This window comes from Saccoglossus kowalevskii, chromosome 4 (assembly GCF_978046115.1).
Source record: "Saccoglossus kowalevskii chromosome 4, keSacKowa6.1, whole genome shotgun sequence".
Lineage (NCBI taxonomy): Eukaryota > Metazoa > Hemichordata > Enteropneusta > Harrimaniidae > Saccoglossus > Saccoglossus kowalevskii.
In genome coordinates this window covers 28,909,403-28,925,095 of record NC_140644.1, presented here as the reverse complement: position 1 = coordinate 28,925,095, position 15,693 = coordinate 28,909,403, and the positions used below count along the sequence as shown (strand labels likewise).

The 15,693-nt window shown below is 37.4% G+C and overlaps 8 non-coding genes across 8 annotated transcripts; all 8 read left to right on the top strand.

Annotated features, from left to right (window-relative positions):
* The first annotated feature begins 1,618 nt into the window (after positions 1–1,618).
* On the top strand, positions 1,619–1,718 carry TRNAI-UAU (transfer RNA isoleucine (anticodon UAU)). Its single transcript has 2 exons — positions 1,619–1,656; positions 1,683–1,718. It is a non-coding gene; the product is annotated as a tRNA-Ile (tRNA).
* A 1,844-nt stretch (positions 1,719–3,562) lies between these two features.
* TRNAI-UAU (transfer RNA isoleucine (anticodon UAU)) lies at positions 3,563–3,662 on the top strand. Its single transcript has 2 exons — positions 3,563–3,600; positions 3,627–3,662. It is a non-coding gene; the product is annotated as a tRNA-Ile (tRNA).
* Positions 3,663–5,498: 1,836 nt separating this feature from the next.
* On the top strand, positions 5,499–5,598 carry TRNAI-UAU (transfer RNA isoleucine (anticodon UAU)). Its single transcript has 2 exons — positions 5,499–5,536; positions 5,563–5,598. It is a non-coding gene; the product is annotated as a tRNA-Ile (tRNA).
* Positions 5,599–7,432: 1,834 nt separating this feature from the next.
* On the top strand, positions 7,433–7,532 carry TRNAI-UAU (transfer RNA isoleucine (anticodon UAU)). The gene is made up of 2 exons: positions 7,433–7,470; positions 7,497–7,532. It is a non-coding gene; the product is annotated as a tRNA-Ile (tRNA).
* A 1,711-nt stretch (positions 7,533–9,243) lies between these two features.
* Positions 9,244–9,343, top strand: TRNAI-UAU (transfer RNA isoleucine (anticodon UAU)). Its single transcript has 2 exons — positions 9,244–9,281; positions 9,308–9,343. It is a non-coding gene; the product is annotated as a tRNA-Ile (tRNA).
* Positions 9,344–11,054: 1,711 nt separating this feature from the next.
* Positions 11,055–11,154, top strand: TRNAI-UAU (transfer RNA isoleucine (anticodon UAU)). The gene is made up of 2 exons: positions 11,055–11,092; positions 11,119–11,154. It is a non-coding gene; the product is annotated as a tRNA-Ile (tRNA).
* Positions 11,155–12,865: 1,711 nt separating this feature from the next.
* Positions 12,866–12,965, top strand: TRNAI-UAU (transfer RNA isoleucine (anticodon UAU)). The gene is made up of 2 exons: positions 12,866–12,903; positions 12,930–12,965. It is a non-coding gene; the product is annotated as a tRNA-Ile (tRNA).
* Positions 12,966–14,809: 1,844 nt separating this feature from the next.
* Positions 14,810–14,909, top strand: TRNAI-UAU (transfer RNA isoleucine (anticodon UAU)). Its single transcript has 2 exons — positions 14,810–14,847; positions 14,874–14,909. It is a non-coding gene; the product is annotated as a tRNA-Ile (tRNA).
* Positions 14,910–15,693: the final 784 nt, after the last annotated feature.

Below are 15,693 nucleotides of genomic sequence, written 5' to 3'. Positions count from 1 at the left end.
ATTGCCAAAATACTACGTTGTCAGTCGAAACGAAAAGCCGGACACTGTGATGTATTGGATAATAAAAGGATTAAACGTGTTGGACGTATTGTTAGTAATGTCACAAAAGACACTGCGCGTGACATTCCTGGCCAATCTTTCAATGCAAGTAGTCAGATATCTTCAATTCGAGTCATTTTGTATTACCCACCAGTTTCAAGAAAGTTTTAATAATAAACCGTGCTGTTAAATATCAGCTACGTATGAGTGTATTTGTTCTGTATATGTATTACTTTAAACTTATATTCGTACAATTATATATGAACCGTCAAATTTAAATAAAGAAAACTAATATTAAAATTCCACGATATTTCTGACGCAAGTTGTATTGAACAAAATGCGGTTATACTATTGAAAGTGCACTCAATTGTTTGTTTCATCTTTCCCAGTGGCACCATTGGTTAGCGCGCCGTACTTATATGGCAGTACTGCTCTGTTACAGAGTAATGCGGAGGTTGTGAGTTCGAGCCTCACCTGGGGAATGAGTATGTTTTGAATCCACGAATTGGAGAATAAAAGTGTTCCCACAACAAATATTTTCGACTAAAAACGGCCATATGCCCTGAAAGAATCGAACAGAGCTTGACATGTATGAATAATTTATTGGGCTTAAAAGAAAAACGTGTCAAATATAGTTATAGCCATAAGTTTTTTAGCGCGGAAGTTGCCAACAAATGTAAAAAAAAATCGTGAATTTCATAGATTCGAATAAAATAAAGCAAGCGATTGATAAGGATGATTATTAATATTTTCCCCGATGCTCTTCGAATTTTTAGGGGTTATCGTGAGAAGAGCCCTTGCTTGAAGAAATCAATCGGTCAAAACCTCTCTTTGAACAATTGCTTCATCAAGAGTCCTCGTAGTATACATGACCTGACTCACGGTCATTTCTGGAGACTAGCAGAGGGTTGGAAAGAAATGTTTGCTGAAAGCGACTTCCGCCGCCGTCGTCGAGGATATAAGAAATCCAATAACCACGAGTTTATAACAACTAACAGCCAAGCGAACGAGGATTATATTGCGCGATATAAACCTGAAAGCACGCCGTCGTCGGTGGAGTCATGCAAGAAAAAGACGCCAAATTACGTTTCCTCGATTACACATAGCGAGAGAACACAAGAAAGACATGTAAACGGAAATGAGTTTAGTGACTTTAGTATTGCCAAAATACTACGTTGTCAGTCGAAACGAAAAGCCGGACACTGTGATGTATTGGATAATAAAAGGATTAAACGTGTTGGACGTATTGTTAGTAATGTCACAAAAGACACTGCGCGTGACATTCCTGGCCAATCTTTCAATGCAAGTAGTCAGATATCTTCAATTCGAGTCATTTTGTATTACCCACCAGTTTCAAGAAAGTTTTAATAATAAACCGTGCTGCTAAATATCAGCTACGTATGAGTGTATTTGTTCTGTATATGTATTACTTTTAACTTATATTCGTACAATTATATATGAACCATCAAATTTAAATAAAGAGAACTAATATTAAAATTCCACGAGATTTCTGACACAAGTTGTAATGAACAAAATGCGGTTATACTATTGAAAGTGCACTCAATTGTTTGTTTCATCTTCCCCAGTGGCACAATCAGTTAGCGCGCCGTACTTATATGGCAGTACTGCTCTGTTACTGAGTAATGCGGAGGTTGTGAGTTCGAGCCTCACCTGGGGAATGAGTATGTTTTGAATCCACGAATTGGAGAATAATTGAATCGAAACATTTCCAAATCGCAAATTCCATTCGCGATCCAATCTCCAGCATTTAGTTTCATCTAATTTAAATGACATCGATCGCCATTTATATGGTCGCAAAATTGCAAATACGTCGAATTTGAGTTAAACACCTGCTTAACCCGACTCAATTAAAATGGATAATTGGCATCACAGCTGACGTATAAATCTAACGATAATTGCTTGCAATCCTGCGAAGTGCTGTTTTTTACTTATTTATTTACCCAGTGTTTACAAAGCCTGCTAAAAACGTCCAGTGGTGATGCATTATTCAGGTAGAAGAATAGATGTCATTGACTTGCTTAAGACGGTTATATAATTCTACTATTTTGAGGGCGCTGTTAAGCAGACTGTTTGTTGGAGCGCCATCTTGTGATCGTTTACTGATTGGCAAATTGAAATTACGGGTAATCTATGTTCATTTCAAGAATGATATTCAATAATTTTCGCGTACATTACATGTCATTCATCCATGCTTTAAAACAATAACCCAATACACTTTATATAGATTATGTAACAGGTGAGATATTTATGAAAGTGCAAAGCACATGATATTACGGATAACACAATAGGTAAATTTGTTCGATTATCGCCATTAAGTGCTGTATTTTAATTAGGGGTTAATGCCATTTGTTTTCCTGCTCTCTGATTGGGTTATTTTGAATAATATGCAGATTTCAAGGTGACATATGGTCTACCTTGTTGACTCAAGCCATTCTTAAATTCACAAAAATTACATCATTCAAGATGACGATGCACAATCCAAGAGGTAACTTAATGTATGCTGCAGATATTTACTCACACACACAGCATATGTATGCCAATCCACCGTATACCAGTAATTTCAACTCTCACAATACATTGTCATGCATAGACCGACCGCCGTATAGCTTCGTAGCACTTATCGTCTTGGCTATAAGGTAATACGCTGAACAGAGGGCTACATTGAAAGATATCTACCGCTATATAGAGACAACTTTTCCGTATTATCGTGAGAAGAGCCCTTGCTGGAAGAAATCAATCCGTCATAACCTCTCTTTCAACAATTGCTTCATCAAGAGTCCTCGTAGTATACATGACCTGACTCACGGTCATTTCTGGAGACTAGCAGAGGGTTGGAAAGAAATGTTTGCTGAAAGCGACTTCCGCCGCCGTCGTCGAGGATATAAGAAATCCAATAACCACGAGTTTATAACAACTAACAGCCAAGCGAACGAGGATTATATTGCGCGATATAAACCTGAAAGCACGCCGTCGTCGGTGGAGTCATGCAAGAAAAAGACGCCAAATTACGTTTCCTCGATTACACATAGCGAGAGAACACAAGAAAGACATGTAAACGGAAATGAGTTTAGTGACTTTAGTATTGCCAAAATACTACGTTGTCAGTCGAAACGAAAAGCCGGACACTGTGATGTATTGGATAATAAAAGGATTAAACGTGTTGGACGTATTGTTAGTAATGTCACAAAAGACACTGCGCGTGACATTCCTGGCCAATCTTTCAATGCAAGTAGTCAGATATCTTCAATTCGAGTCATTTTGTATTACCCACCAGTTTCAAGAAAGTTTTAATAATAAACCGTGCTGCTAAATATCAGCTACGTATGAGTGTATTTGTTCTGTATATGTATTACTTTTAACTTATATTCGTACAATTATATATGAACCGTCAAATTTAAATAAAGAGAACTAATATTAAAATTCCACGAGATTTCTGACACAAGTTGTATTGAACAAAATGGGGTTATACTATTGAAAGTGCACTCAATTGTTTATTTCATGTTCCCCAGTGGCACAATCGGTTAGCGCGCCGTACTTATATGGCAGTACTGCTCTGTTACTGAGTAATGCGGAGGTTGTGAGTTCGAGCATCACCTGGGGAATGATTATGTTTTGAATCCACGAATTGGAGAATAATTGAATCGAAACATTTCCAAATCGCAAATTCCATTCGCGATCCAATCTCCAGCATTTAGTTTCATCTAATTTAAATGACATCGATCGCCATTTATATGGTCGCAAAATTGCAAATACGTCGAATTTGAGTTAAACACCTGCTTAACCCGACTCAATTAAAATGGATAAATGGCATCACAGCTGACGTATAAATCTAACGATAATTGCATGCAATCCTGTGAAGTGCTGTTATTTACTTATTTATTTACCCAGTGTTTACAAAGCCTGCTTAAAACGTCCAGTGGTGATGCATTATTCAGGTAGAAGAATAGATGTCATTGACTTGCTTAAGACGGTTATATAATTCTACTATTTTGAGGGCGCTGTTAAGCAGACTGTTTGTTGGAGCGCCATCTTGTGATCGTTTACTGATTGGCAAATTGAAATTGCGGATGATCTATGTTCATTTCAAGAATGATATTCAATATTTTTCACGTATATTCATCCATGCTTTAAAACAATAACCCAATACACTTTATATAGATTATGTAACAGGTGAGATATTTATGAAAGTGCAAAGCACATGATATTACGGATAACACAATAGGTAAATTTGTTCGATTATCGCCATTAAGTGCTGTATTTTAATTAGGGGTTAATGCCATTTGTTTTCCTGCTCTCTGATTGGGTTATTTTGAATAATATGCAGATTTCAAGGTGACATATGGTCTACCTTGTTGACTCAAGCCATTCTTAAATTCACAAAAATTACATCATTCAAGATGACGATGCACAATCCAAGAGGTAACTTAATGTATGCTGCAGATATTTACTCACACACACAGCATATGTATGCCAATCCACCGTATACCAGTAATTTCAACTCTCACAATACATTGTCATGCATAGACCGACCGCCGTATAGCTTCGTAGCACTTATCGTCTTGGCTATAAGGTAATACGCTGAACAGAGGGCTACATTGAAAGATATCTACCGCTATATAGAGACAACTTTTCCGTATTATCGTGAGAAGAGCCCTTGCTGGAAGAAATCAATCCGTCATAACCTCTCTTTCAACAATTGCTTCATCAAGAGTCCTCGTAGTATACATGACCTGACTCACGGTCATTTCTGGAGACTAGCAGAGGGTTGGAAAGAAATGTTTGCTGAAAGCGACTTCCGCCGCCGTCGTCGAGGATATAAGAAATCCAATAACCACGAGTTTATAACAACTAACAGCCAAGCGAACGAGGATTATATTGCGCGATATAAACCTGAAAGCACGCCGTCGTCGGTGGAGTCATGCAAGAAAAAGACGCCAAATTACGTTTCCTCGATTACACATAGCGAGAGAACACAAGAAAGACATGTAAACGGAAATGAGTTTAGTGACTTTAGTATTGCCAAAATACTACGTTGTCAGTCGAAACGAAAAGCCGGACACTGTGATGTATTGGATAATAAAAGGATTAAACGTGTTGGACGTATTGTTAGTAATGTCACAAAAGACACTGCGCGTGACATTCCTGGCCAATCTTTCAATGCAAGTAGTCAGATATCTTCAATTCGAGTCATTTTGTATTACCCACCAGTTTCAAGAAAGTTTTAATAATAAACCGTGCTGCTAAATATCAGCTACGTATGAGTGTATTTGTTCTGTATATGTATTACTTTTAACTTATATTCGTACAATTATATATGAACCGTCAAATTTAAATAAAGAGAACTAATATTAAAATTCCACGAGATTTCTGACACAAGTTGTATATTGAACAAAATGGGGTTATACTATTGAAAGTGCACTCAATTGTTTATTTCATGTTCCCCAGTGGCACAATCGGTTAGCGCGCCGTAATTATATGGCAGTACTGCTCTGTTACTGAGTAATGCGGAGGTTGTGAGTTCGAGCCTCACCTGGGGAATGATTATGTTTTGAATCCACGAATTGGAGAATAATTGAATCGAAACATTTCCAAATCGCAAATTCCATTCGCGATCCAATCTCCAGCATTTAGTTTCATCTAATTTAAATGACATCGATCGCCATTTATATGGTCGCAAAATTGCAAATACGTCGAATTTGAGTTAAACACCTGCTTAACCCGACTCAATTAAAATGGATAAATGGCATCACAGCTGACGTATAAATCTAACGATAATTGCATGCAATCCTGTGAAGTGCTGTTATTTACTTATTTATTTACCCAGTGTTTACAAAGCCTGCTTAAAACGTCCAGTGGTGATGCATTATTCAGGTAGAAGAATAGATGTCATTGACTTGCTTAAGACGGTTATATAATTCTACTATTTTGAGGGCGCTGTTAAGCAGACTGTTTGTTGGAGCGCCATCTTGTGATCGTTTACTGATTGGCAAATTGAAATTGCGGATGATCTATGTTCATTTCAAGAATGATATTCAATATTTTTCACGTATATTCATCCATGCTTTAAAACAATAACCCAATACACTTTATATAGATTATGTAACAGGTGAGATATTTATGAAAGTGCAAAGCACATGATATTACGGATAACACAATAGGTAAATTTGTTCGATTATCGCCATTAAGCGCTGTATTTTAATTAGAGGTTAATGCCATTTGTTTGACTGCTCTCTGATTGGGTTATTTTGAATAATATGCAGATTTCAAGGTGACATATGGTCTACCTTGTTGACTCAAGCCATTCTTAAATTCACAAAAATTACATCATTCAAGATGACGATGCACAATCCAAGAGGTAACTTAATGTATGCTGCAGATATTTACTCACGCACACAGCATATGTATGCCAATCCACCGTATACCAGTAATTTCAACTCTGACAATAGATTGTCATGCATAGACTTACCGCCGTATAGCTTCGTAGCACTTATCGTCTTGGCTATAAGGTCATACGCTGAACAGAGGGCTACATTGAAAGATATCTACCGCTATATAGAGACAACTTTTCCGTATTATCGTGAGAAGAGTCCTTGCTGGAAGAAATCAATCCGTCATAACCTCTCTTTGAACAATTGCTTCATCAAGAGTCCTCGTAGTATACATGACCTGACTCACGGTCATTTCTGGAGACTAGCAGAGGGTTGGAAAGAAATGTTTGCTGAAAGCGACTTCCGCCGCCGTCGTCGAGGATATAAGAAATCCAATAACCACGAGTTTATAACAACTAACAGCCAAGCGAACGAGGATTATATTGCGCGATATAAACCTGAAAGCACGCCGTCGTCGGTGGAGTCATGCAAGAAAAAGTCGCCAAATTACGTATCCTCGATTACACATAGCGAGAGAACACAAGAAAGACATGTAAACGGAAATGAGTTTAGTGACTTTCGTATTGCCAAAATACTACGTTGTCAGTCGAAACGAAAAGCCGGACACTGTGATGTATTGGATAATAAAAGGATTAAACGTGTTGGACGTATTGTTAGTAATGTCACAAAAGACACTGCGCGTGACATTCCTGGCCAATCTTTCAATGCAAGTAGTCAGATATCTTCAATTCGAGTCATTTTGTATTACCCACCAGTTTCAAGAAAGTTTTAATAATAAACCGTGCTGCTAAATATCAGCTACGTATGAGTGTATTTGTTCTGTATATGTATTACTTTTAACTTATATTCGTACAATTATATATGAACCGTCAAATTTAAATAAAGAGAACTAATATTAAAATTCCACGAGATTTCTGACGCAAGTTGTATTGAACAAAATGCGGTTATACTATTGAAAGTGCACTCAATTGTTTGTTTCATCTTCCCCAGTGGCACAATCGGTTAGCGCGCCGTACTTATATGGCAGTACTGCTCTGTTACTGAGTAATGCGGAGGTTGTGAGTTCGAGCCTCACCTGGGGAATGAGTATGTTTTGAATCCACGAATTGGAGAATAATTGAATCGAAACATTTCCAAATCGCAAATTCCATTCGCGATCCAATCTCCAGCATTTAGTTTCATCTAATTTAAATGACATCGATCGAAGTGCTGTTTTTTACTTATTTATTTACCCAGTGTTTACAAAGCCTGCTAAAAACGTCCAGTGGTGATGCATTATTCAGGTAGAAGAATAGATGTCATTGACTTGCTTAAGACGGTTATATAATTCTACTATTTTGAGGGCGCTGTTAAGCAGACTGTTTGTTGGAGCGCCATCTTGTGATCGTTTACTGATTGGCAAATTGAAATTACGGATAATCTATGTTCATTTCAAGAATGATATTCAATAATTTTCGCGTACATTACATGTCATTCATCCATGCTTTAAAACAATAACCCAATACACTTTATATAGATTATGTAACAGGTGAGATATTTATGAAAGTGCAAAGCACATGATATTACGGATAACACAATAGGTAAATTTGTTCGATTATCGCCATTAAGTGCTGTATTTTAATTAGGGGTTAATGCCATTTGTTTTCCTGCTCTCTGATCGGGTTATTTTGAATAATATGCAGATTTCAAGGTGACATATGGTCTACCTTGTTGACTCAAGCCATTCTTAAATTCACAAAAATTACATCATTCAAGATGACGATGCACAATCCAAGAGGTAACTTAATGTATGCTGCAGATATTTACTCACGCACACAGCATATGTATGCCAATCCACCGTATACCAGTAATTTCAACTCTCACAATAGATTGTCATGCATAGACTTACCGCCGTATAGCTTCGTAGCACTTATCGTCTTGGCTATAAGGTCATACGCTGAACAGAGGGCTACATTGAAAGATATCTACCGCTATATAGAGACAACTTTTCCGTATTATCGTGAGAAGAGTCCTTGCTGGAAGAAATCAATCCGTCATAACCTCTCTTTGAACAATTGCTTCATCAAGAGTCCTCGTAGTATACATGACCTGACTCACGGTCATTTCTGGAGACTAGCAGAGGGTTGGAAAGAAATGTTTGCTGAAAGCGACTTCCGCCGCCGTCGTCGAGGATATAAGAAATCCAATAACCACGAGTTTATAACAACTAACAGCCAAGCGAACGAGGATTATATTGCGCGATATAAACCTGAAAGCACGCCGTCGTCGGTGGAGTCATGCAAGAAAAAGACGCCAAATTACGTTTCCTCGATTACACATAGCGAGAGAACACAAGAAAGACATGTAAACGGAAATGAGTTTAGTGACTTTAGTATTGCCAAAATACTACGTTGTCAGTCGAAACGAAAAGCCGGACACTGTGATGTATTGGATAATAAAAGGATTAAACGTGTTGGACGTATTGTTAGTAATGTCACAAAAGACACTGCGCGTGACATTCCTAGCCAATCTTTCAATGCAAGTAGTCAGATATCTTCAATTCGAGTCATTTTGTATTACCCACCAGTTTCAAGAAAGTTTTAATAATAAACCGTGCTGCTAAATATCAGCTACGTATGAGTGTATTTGTTCTGTATATGTATTACTTTTAACTTATATTCGTACAATTATATATGAACCGTCAAATTTAAATAAAGAGAACTAATATTAAAATTCCACGAGATTTCTGACACAAGTTGTATTGAACAAAATGCGGTTATACTATTGAAAGTGCACTCAATTGTTTATTTCATGTTCCCCAGTGGCACAATCGGTTAGCGCGCCGTACTTATATGGCAGTACTGCTCTGTTACTGAGTAATGCGGAGGTTGTGAGTTCGAGCCTCACCTGGGGAATGAGTATGTTTTGAATCCACGAATTGGAGAATAATTGAATCGAAACATTTCCAAATCGCAAATTCCATTCGCGATCCAATCTCCAGCATTTAGTTTCATCTAATTTAAATGACATCGATCGAAGTGCTGTTTTTTACTTATTTATTTACCCAGTGTTTACAAAGCCTGCTAAAAACGTCCAGTGGTGATGCATTATTCAGGTAGAAGAATAGATGTCATTGACTTGCTTAAGACGGTTATATAATTCTACTATTTTGAGGGCGCTGTTAAGCAGACTGTTTGTTGGAGCGCCATCTTGTGATCGTTTACTGATTGGCAAATTGAAATTACGGATAATCTATGTTCATTTCAAGAATGATATTCAATAATTTTCGCGTACATTACATGTCATTCATCCATGCTTTAAAACAATAACCCAATACACTTTATATAGATTATGTAACAGGTGAGATATTTATGAAAGTGCAAAGCACATGATATTACGGATAACACAATAGGTAAATTTGTTCGATTATCGCCATTAAGTGCTGTATTTTAATTAGGGGTTAATGCCATTTGTTTTCCTGCTCTCTGATTTGGTTATTTTGAATAATATGCAGAGTTCAAGGTGACATATGGTCTACCTTGTTGACTCAAGCCATTCTTAAATTCACAAAAATTACATCATTCAAGATGACGATGCACAATCCAAGAGGTAACTTAATGTATGCTGCAGATATTTACTCACGCACACAGCATATGTATGCCAATCCACCGTATACCAGTAATTTCAACTCTCACAATAGATTGTCATGCATAGACTTACCGCCGTATAGCTTCGTAGCACTTATCGTCTTGGCTATAAGGTCATACGCTGAACAGAGGGCTACATTGAAAGATATCTACCGCTATATAGAGACAACTTTTCCGTATTATCGTGAGAAGAGTCCTTGCTGGAAGAAATCAATCCGTCATAACCTCTCTTTGAACAATTGCTTCATCAAGAGTCCTCGTAGTATACATGACCTGACTCACGGTCATTTCTGGAGACTAGCAGAGGGTTGGAAAGAAATGTTTGCTGAAAGCGACTTCCGCCGCCGTCGTCGAGGATATAAGAAATCCAATAACCACGAGTTTATAACAACTAACAGCCAAGCGAACGAGGATTATATTGCGCGATATAAACCTGAAAGCACGCCGTCGTCGGTGGAGTCATGCAAGAAAAAGACGCCAAATTACGTTTCCTCGATTACACATAGCGAGAGAACACAAGAAAGACATGTAAACGGAAATGAGTTTAGTGACTTTAGTATTGCCAAAATACTACGTTGTCAGTCGAAACGAAAAGCCGGACACTGTGATGTATTGGATAATAAAAGGATTAAACGTGTTGGACGTATTGTTAGTAATGTCACAAAAGACACTGCGCGTGACATTCCTGGCCAATCTTTCAATGCAAGTAGTCAGATATCTTCAATTCGAGTCATTTTGTATTACCCACCAGTTTCAAGAAAGTTTTAATAATAAACCGTGCTGCTAAATATCAGCTACGTATGAGTGTATTTGTTCTGTATATGTATTACTTTTAACTTATATTCGTACAATTATATATGAACCGTCAAATTTAAATAAAGAGAACTAATATTAAAATTCCACGAGATTTCTGACACAAGTTGTATTGAACAAAATGCGGTTATACTATTGAAAGTGCACTCAATTGTTTGTTTCATCTTCCCCAGTGGCACAATCGGTTAGCGCGCCGTACTTATATGGCAGTACTGCTCTGTTACTGAGTAATGCGGAGGTTGTGAGTTCGAGCCTCACCTGGGGAATGAGTATGTTTTGAATCCACGAATTGGAGAATAATTGAATCGAAACATTTCCAAATCGCAAATTCCATTCGCGATCCAATCTCCAGCATTTAGTTTCATCTAATTTAAATGACATCGATCGAAGTGCTGTTTTTTACTTATTTATTTACCCAGTGTTTACAAAGCCTGCTAAAAACGTCCAGTGGTGATGCATTATTCAGGTAGAAGAATAGATGTCATTGACTTGCTTAAGACGGTTATATAATTCTACTATTTTGAGGGCGCTGTTAAGCAGACTGTTTGTTGGAGCGCCATCTTGTGATCGTTTACTGATTGGCAAATTGAAATTACGGATAATCTATGTTCATTTCAAGAATGATATTCAATAATTTTCGCGTACATTACATGTCATTCATCCATGCTTTAAAACAATAACCCAATACACTTTATATAGATTATGTAACAGGTGAGATATTTATGAAAGTGCAAAGCACATGATATTACGGATAACACAATAGGTAAATTTGTTCGATTATCGCCATTAAGTGCTGTATTTTAATTAGGGGTTAATGCCATTTGTTTTCCTGCTCTCTGATTTGGTTATTTTGAATAATATGCAGATTTCAAGGTGACATATGGTCTACCTTGTTGACTCAAGCCATTCTTAAATTCACAAAAATTACATCATTCAAGATGACGATGCACAATCCAAGAGGTAACTTAATGTATGCTGCAGATATTTACTCACGCACACAGCATATGTATGCCAATCCACCGTATACCAGTAATTTCAACTCTCACAATAGATTGTCATGCATAGACTTACCGCCGTATAGCTTCGTAGCACTTATCGTCTTGGTTATAAGGTCATACGCTGAACAGAGGGCTACATTGAAAGATATCTACCGCTATATAGAGACAACTTTTCCGTATTATCGTGAGAAGAGTCCTTGCTGGAAGAAATCAATCCGTCATAACCTCTCTTTGAACAATTGCTTCATCAAGAGTCCTCGTAGTATACATGACCTGACTCACGGTCATTTCTGGAGACTAGCAGAGGGTTGGAAAGAAATGTTTGCTGAAAGCGACTTCCGCCGCCGTCGTCGAGGATATAAGAAATCCAATAACCACGAGTTTATAACAACTAACAGCCAAGCGAACGAGGATTATATTGCGCGATATAAACCTGAAAGCACGCCGTCGTCGGTGGAGTCATGCAAGAAAAAGACGCCAAATTACGTTTCCTCGATTACACATAGCGAGAGAACACAAGAAAGACATGTAAACGGAAATGAGTTTAGTGACTTTAGTATTGCCAAAATACTACGTTGTCAGTCGAAACGAAAAGCCGGACACTGTGATGTATTGGATAATAAAAGGATTACACGTGTTGGACGTATTGTTAGTAATGTCACAAAAGACACTGCGCGTGACATTCCTGGCCAATCTTTCAATGCAAGTAGTCAGATATCTTCAATTCGAGTCATTTTGTATTACCCACCAGTTTCAAGAAAGTTTTAATAATAAACCGTGCTGCTAAATATCAGCTACGTATGAGTGTATTTGTTCTGTATATGTATTACTTTTAACTTATATTCGTACAATTATATATGAACCGTCAAATTTAAATAAAGAGAACTAATATTAAAATTCCACGAGATTTCTGACACAAGTTGTATTGAACAAAATGCGGTTATACTATTGAAAGTGCACTCAATTGTTTATTTCATGTTCCCCAGTGGCACAATCGGTTAGCGCGCCGTACTTATATGGCAGTACTGCTCTGTTACTGAGTAATGCGGAGGTTGTGAGTTCGAGCCTCACCTGGGGAATGAGTATGTTTTGAATCCACGAATTGGAGAATAATTGAATCGAAACATTTCCAAATCGCAAATTCCATTCGCGATCCAATCTCCAGCATTTAGGTTTATCTAATTTAAATGACATCGATCGCCATTTATATGGTCGCAAAATTGCAAATACGTCGAATTTGAGTTAAACACCTGCTTAACCCGACTCAATTAAAATGGATAAATGGCATCACAGCTGACGTATAAATCTAACGATAATTGCTTGCAATCCTGTGAAGTGCTGTTATTTACTTATTTATTTACCCAGTGTTTACAAAGCCTGCTAAAAACGTCCAGTGGTGATGCATTATTCAGGTAGAAGAATAGATGTCATTGACTTGCTTAAGACGGTTATATAATTCTACTATTTTGAGGGCGCTGTTAAGCAGACTGTTTGTTGGAGCGCCATCTTGTGATCGTTTACTGATTGGCAAATTGAAATTGCGGATGATCTATGTTCATTTCAAGAATGATATTCAATAATTTTCACGTATATTACATTTCATTCATCCATGCTATAAAACAATAACCCAATACACTTTATATAGATTATGTAACAGGTGAGATATTTATGAAAGTGCAAAGCACATGATATTACGGATAACACAATAGGTAAATTTGTTCGATTATCGCCATTAAGTGCTGTATTTTAATTAGGGGTTAATGCCATTTGTTTTCCTGCTCTCTGATTGGGTTATTTTGAATAATATGCAGATTTCAAGGTGACATATGGTCTACCTTGTTGACTCAAGCCATTCTTAAATTCACAAAAATTACATCATTCAAGATGACGATGCACAATCCAAGAGGTAACTTAATGTATGCTGCAGATATTTACTCACGCACACAGCATATGTATGCCAATCCACCGTATACCAGTAATTTCAACTCTCACAATAGATTGTCATGCATAGACCGACCGCCGTATAGCTTCGTAGCACTTATCGTCTTGGCTATAAGGTCATACGCTGAACAGAGGGCTACATTGAAAGATATCTACCGCTATATAGAGACAACTTTTCCGTATTATCGTGAGAAGAGCCCTTGCTGGAAGAAATCAATCCGTCATAACCTCTCTTTGAACAATTGCTTCATCAAGAGTCCTCGTAGTATACATGACCTGACTCACGGTCATTTCTGGAGACTAGCAGAGGGTTGGAAAGAAATGTTTGCTGAAAGCGACTTCCGCCGCCGTCGTCGAGGATATAAGAAATCCAATAACCACGAGTTTATAACAACTAACAGCCAAGCGAACGAGGATTATATTGCGCGATATAAACCTGAAAGCACGCCGTCGTCGGTGGAGTCATGCAAGAAAAAGACGCCAAATTACGTTTCCTCGATTACACATAGCGAGAGAACACAAGAAAGACATGTAAACGGAAATGAGTTTAGTGACTTTAGTATTGCCAAAATACTACGTTGTCAGTCGAAACGAAAAGCCGGACACTGTGATGTATTGGATAATAAAAGGATTAAACGTGTTGGACGTATTGTTAGTAATGTCACAAAAGACACTGCGCGTGACATTCCTGGCCAATCTTTCAATGCAAGTAGTCAGATATCTTCAATTCGAGTCATTTTGTATTACCCACCAGTTTCAAGAAAGTTTTAATAATAAACCGTGCTGCTAAATATCAGCTACGTATGAGTGTATTTGTTCTGTATATGTATTACTTTTAACTTATATTCGTACAATTATATATGAACCGTCAAATTTAAATAAAGAGAACTAATATTAAAATTCCACGAGATTTCTGACACAAGTTGTATTGAACAAAATGCGGTTATACTATTGAAAGTGCACTCAATTGTTTATTTCATGTTCCCCAGTGGCACAATCGGTTAGCGCGCCGTACTTATATGGCAGTACTGCTCTGTTACTGAGTAATGCGGAGGTTGTGAGTTCGAGCCTCACCTGGGGAATGAGTATGTTTTGAATCCACGAATTGGAGAATAATTGAATCGAAACATTTCCAAATCGCAAATTCCATTCGCGATCCAATCTCCAGCATTTAGTTTCATCTAATTTAAATGACATCGATCGCCATTTATATGGTCGCAAAATTGCAAATACGTCGAATTTGAGTTAAACACCTGCTTAACCCGACTCAATTAAAATGGATAAATGGCATCACAGCTGACGTATAAATCTAACGATAATTGCTTGCAATACTGTGAAGTGCTGTTATTTACTTATTTATTTACCCAGTGTTTACAAAGCCTGCTAAAAACGTCCAGTGGTGATGCATTATTCAGGTAGAAGAATAGATGTCATTGACTTGCTTAAGACGGTTATATAATTCTACTATTTTGAAGGCGCTGTTAAGCAGACTGTTTGTTGGAGCGCCATCTTGTGATCGTTTACTGATTGGCAAATTGAAATTGCGGATGATCTATGTTCATTTCAAGAATGATATTCAATAATTTTCACGTATATTACATTTCATTCATCCATGCTATAAAACAATAACCCAATACACTTTATATAGATTATGTAACAGGTGAGATATTTATGAAAGTGCAAAGCACATGATATTACGGATAACACAATAGGTAAATTTGTTCGATTATCGCCATTAAGTGCTGTATTTTAATTAGGGGTTAATGCCATTTGTTTTCCTGCTCTCTGATTGGGTTATTTTGAATAATATGCAGATTTCAAGGTGACATATGGTCTACCTTGTTGACTCAAGCCATTCTTAAATTC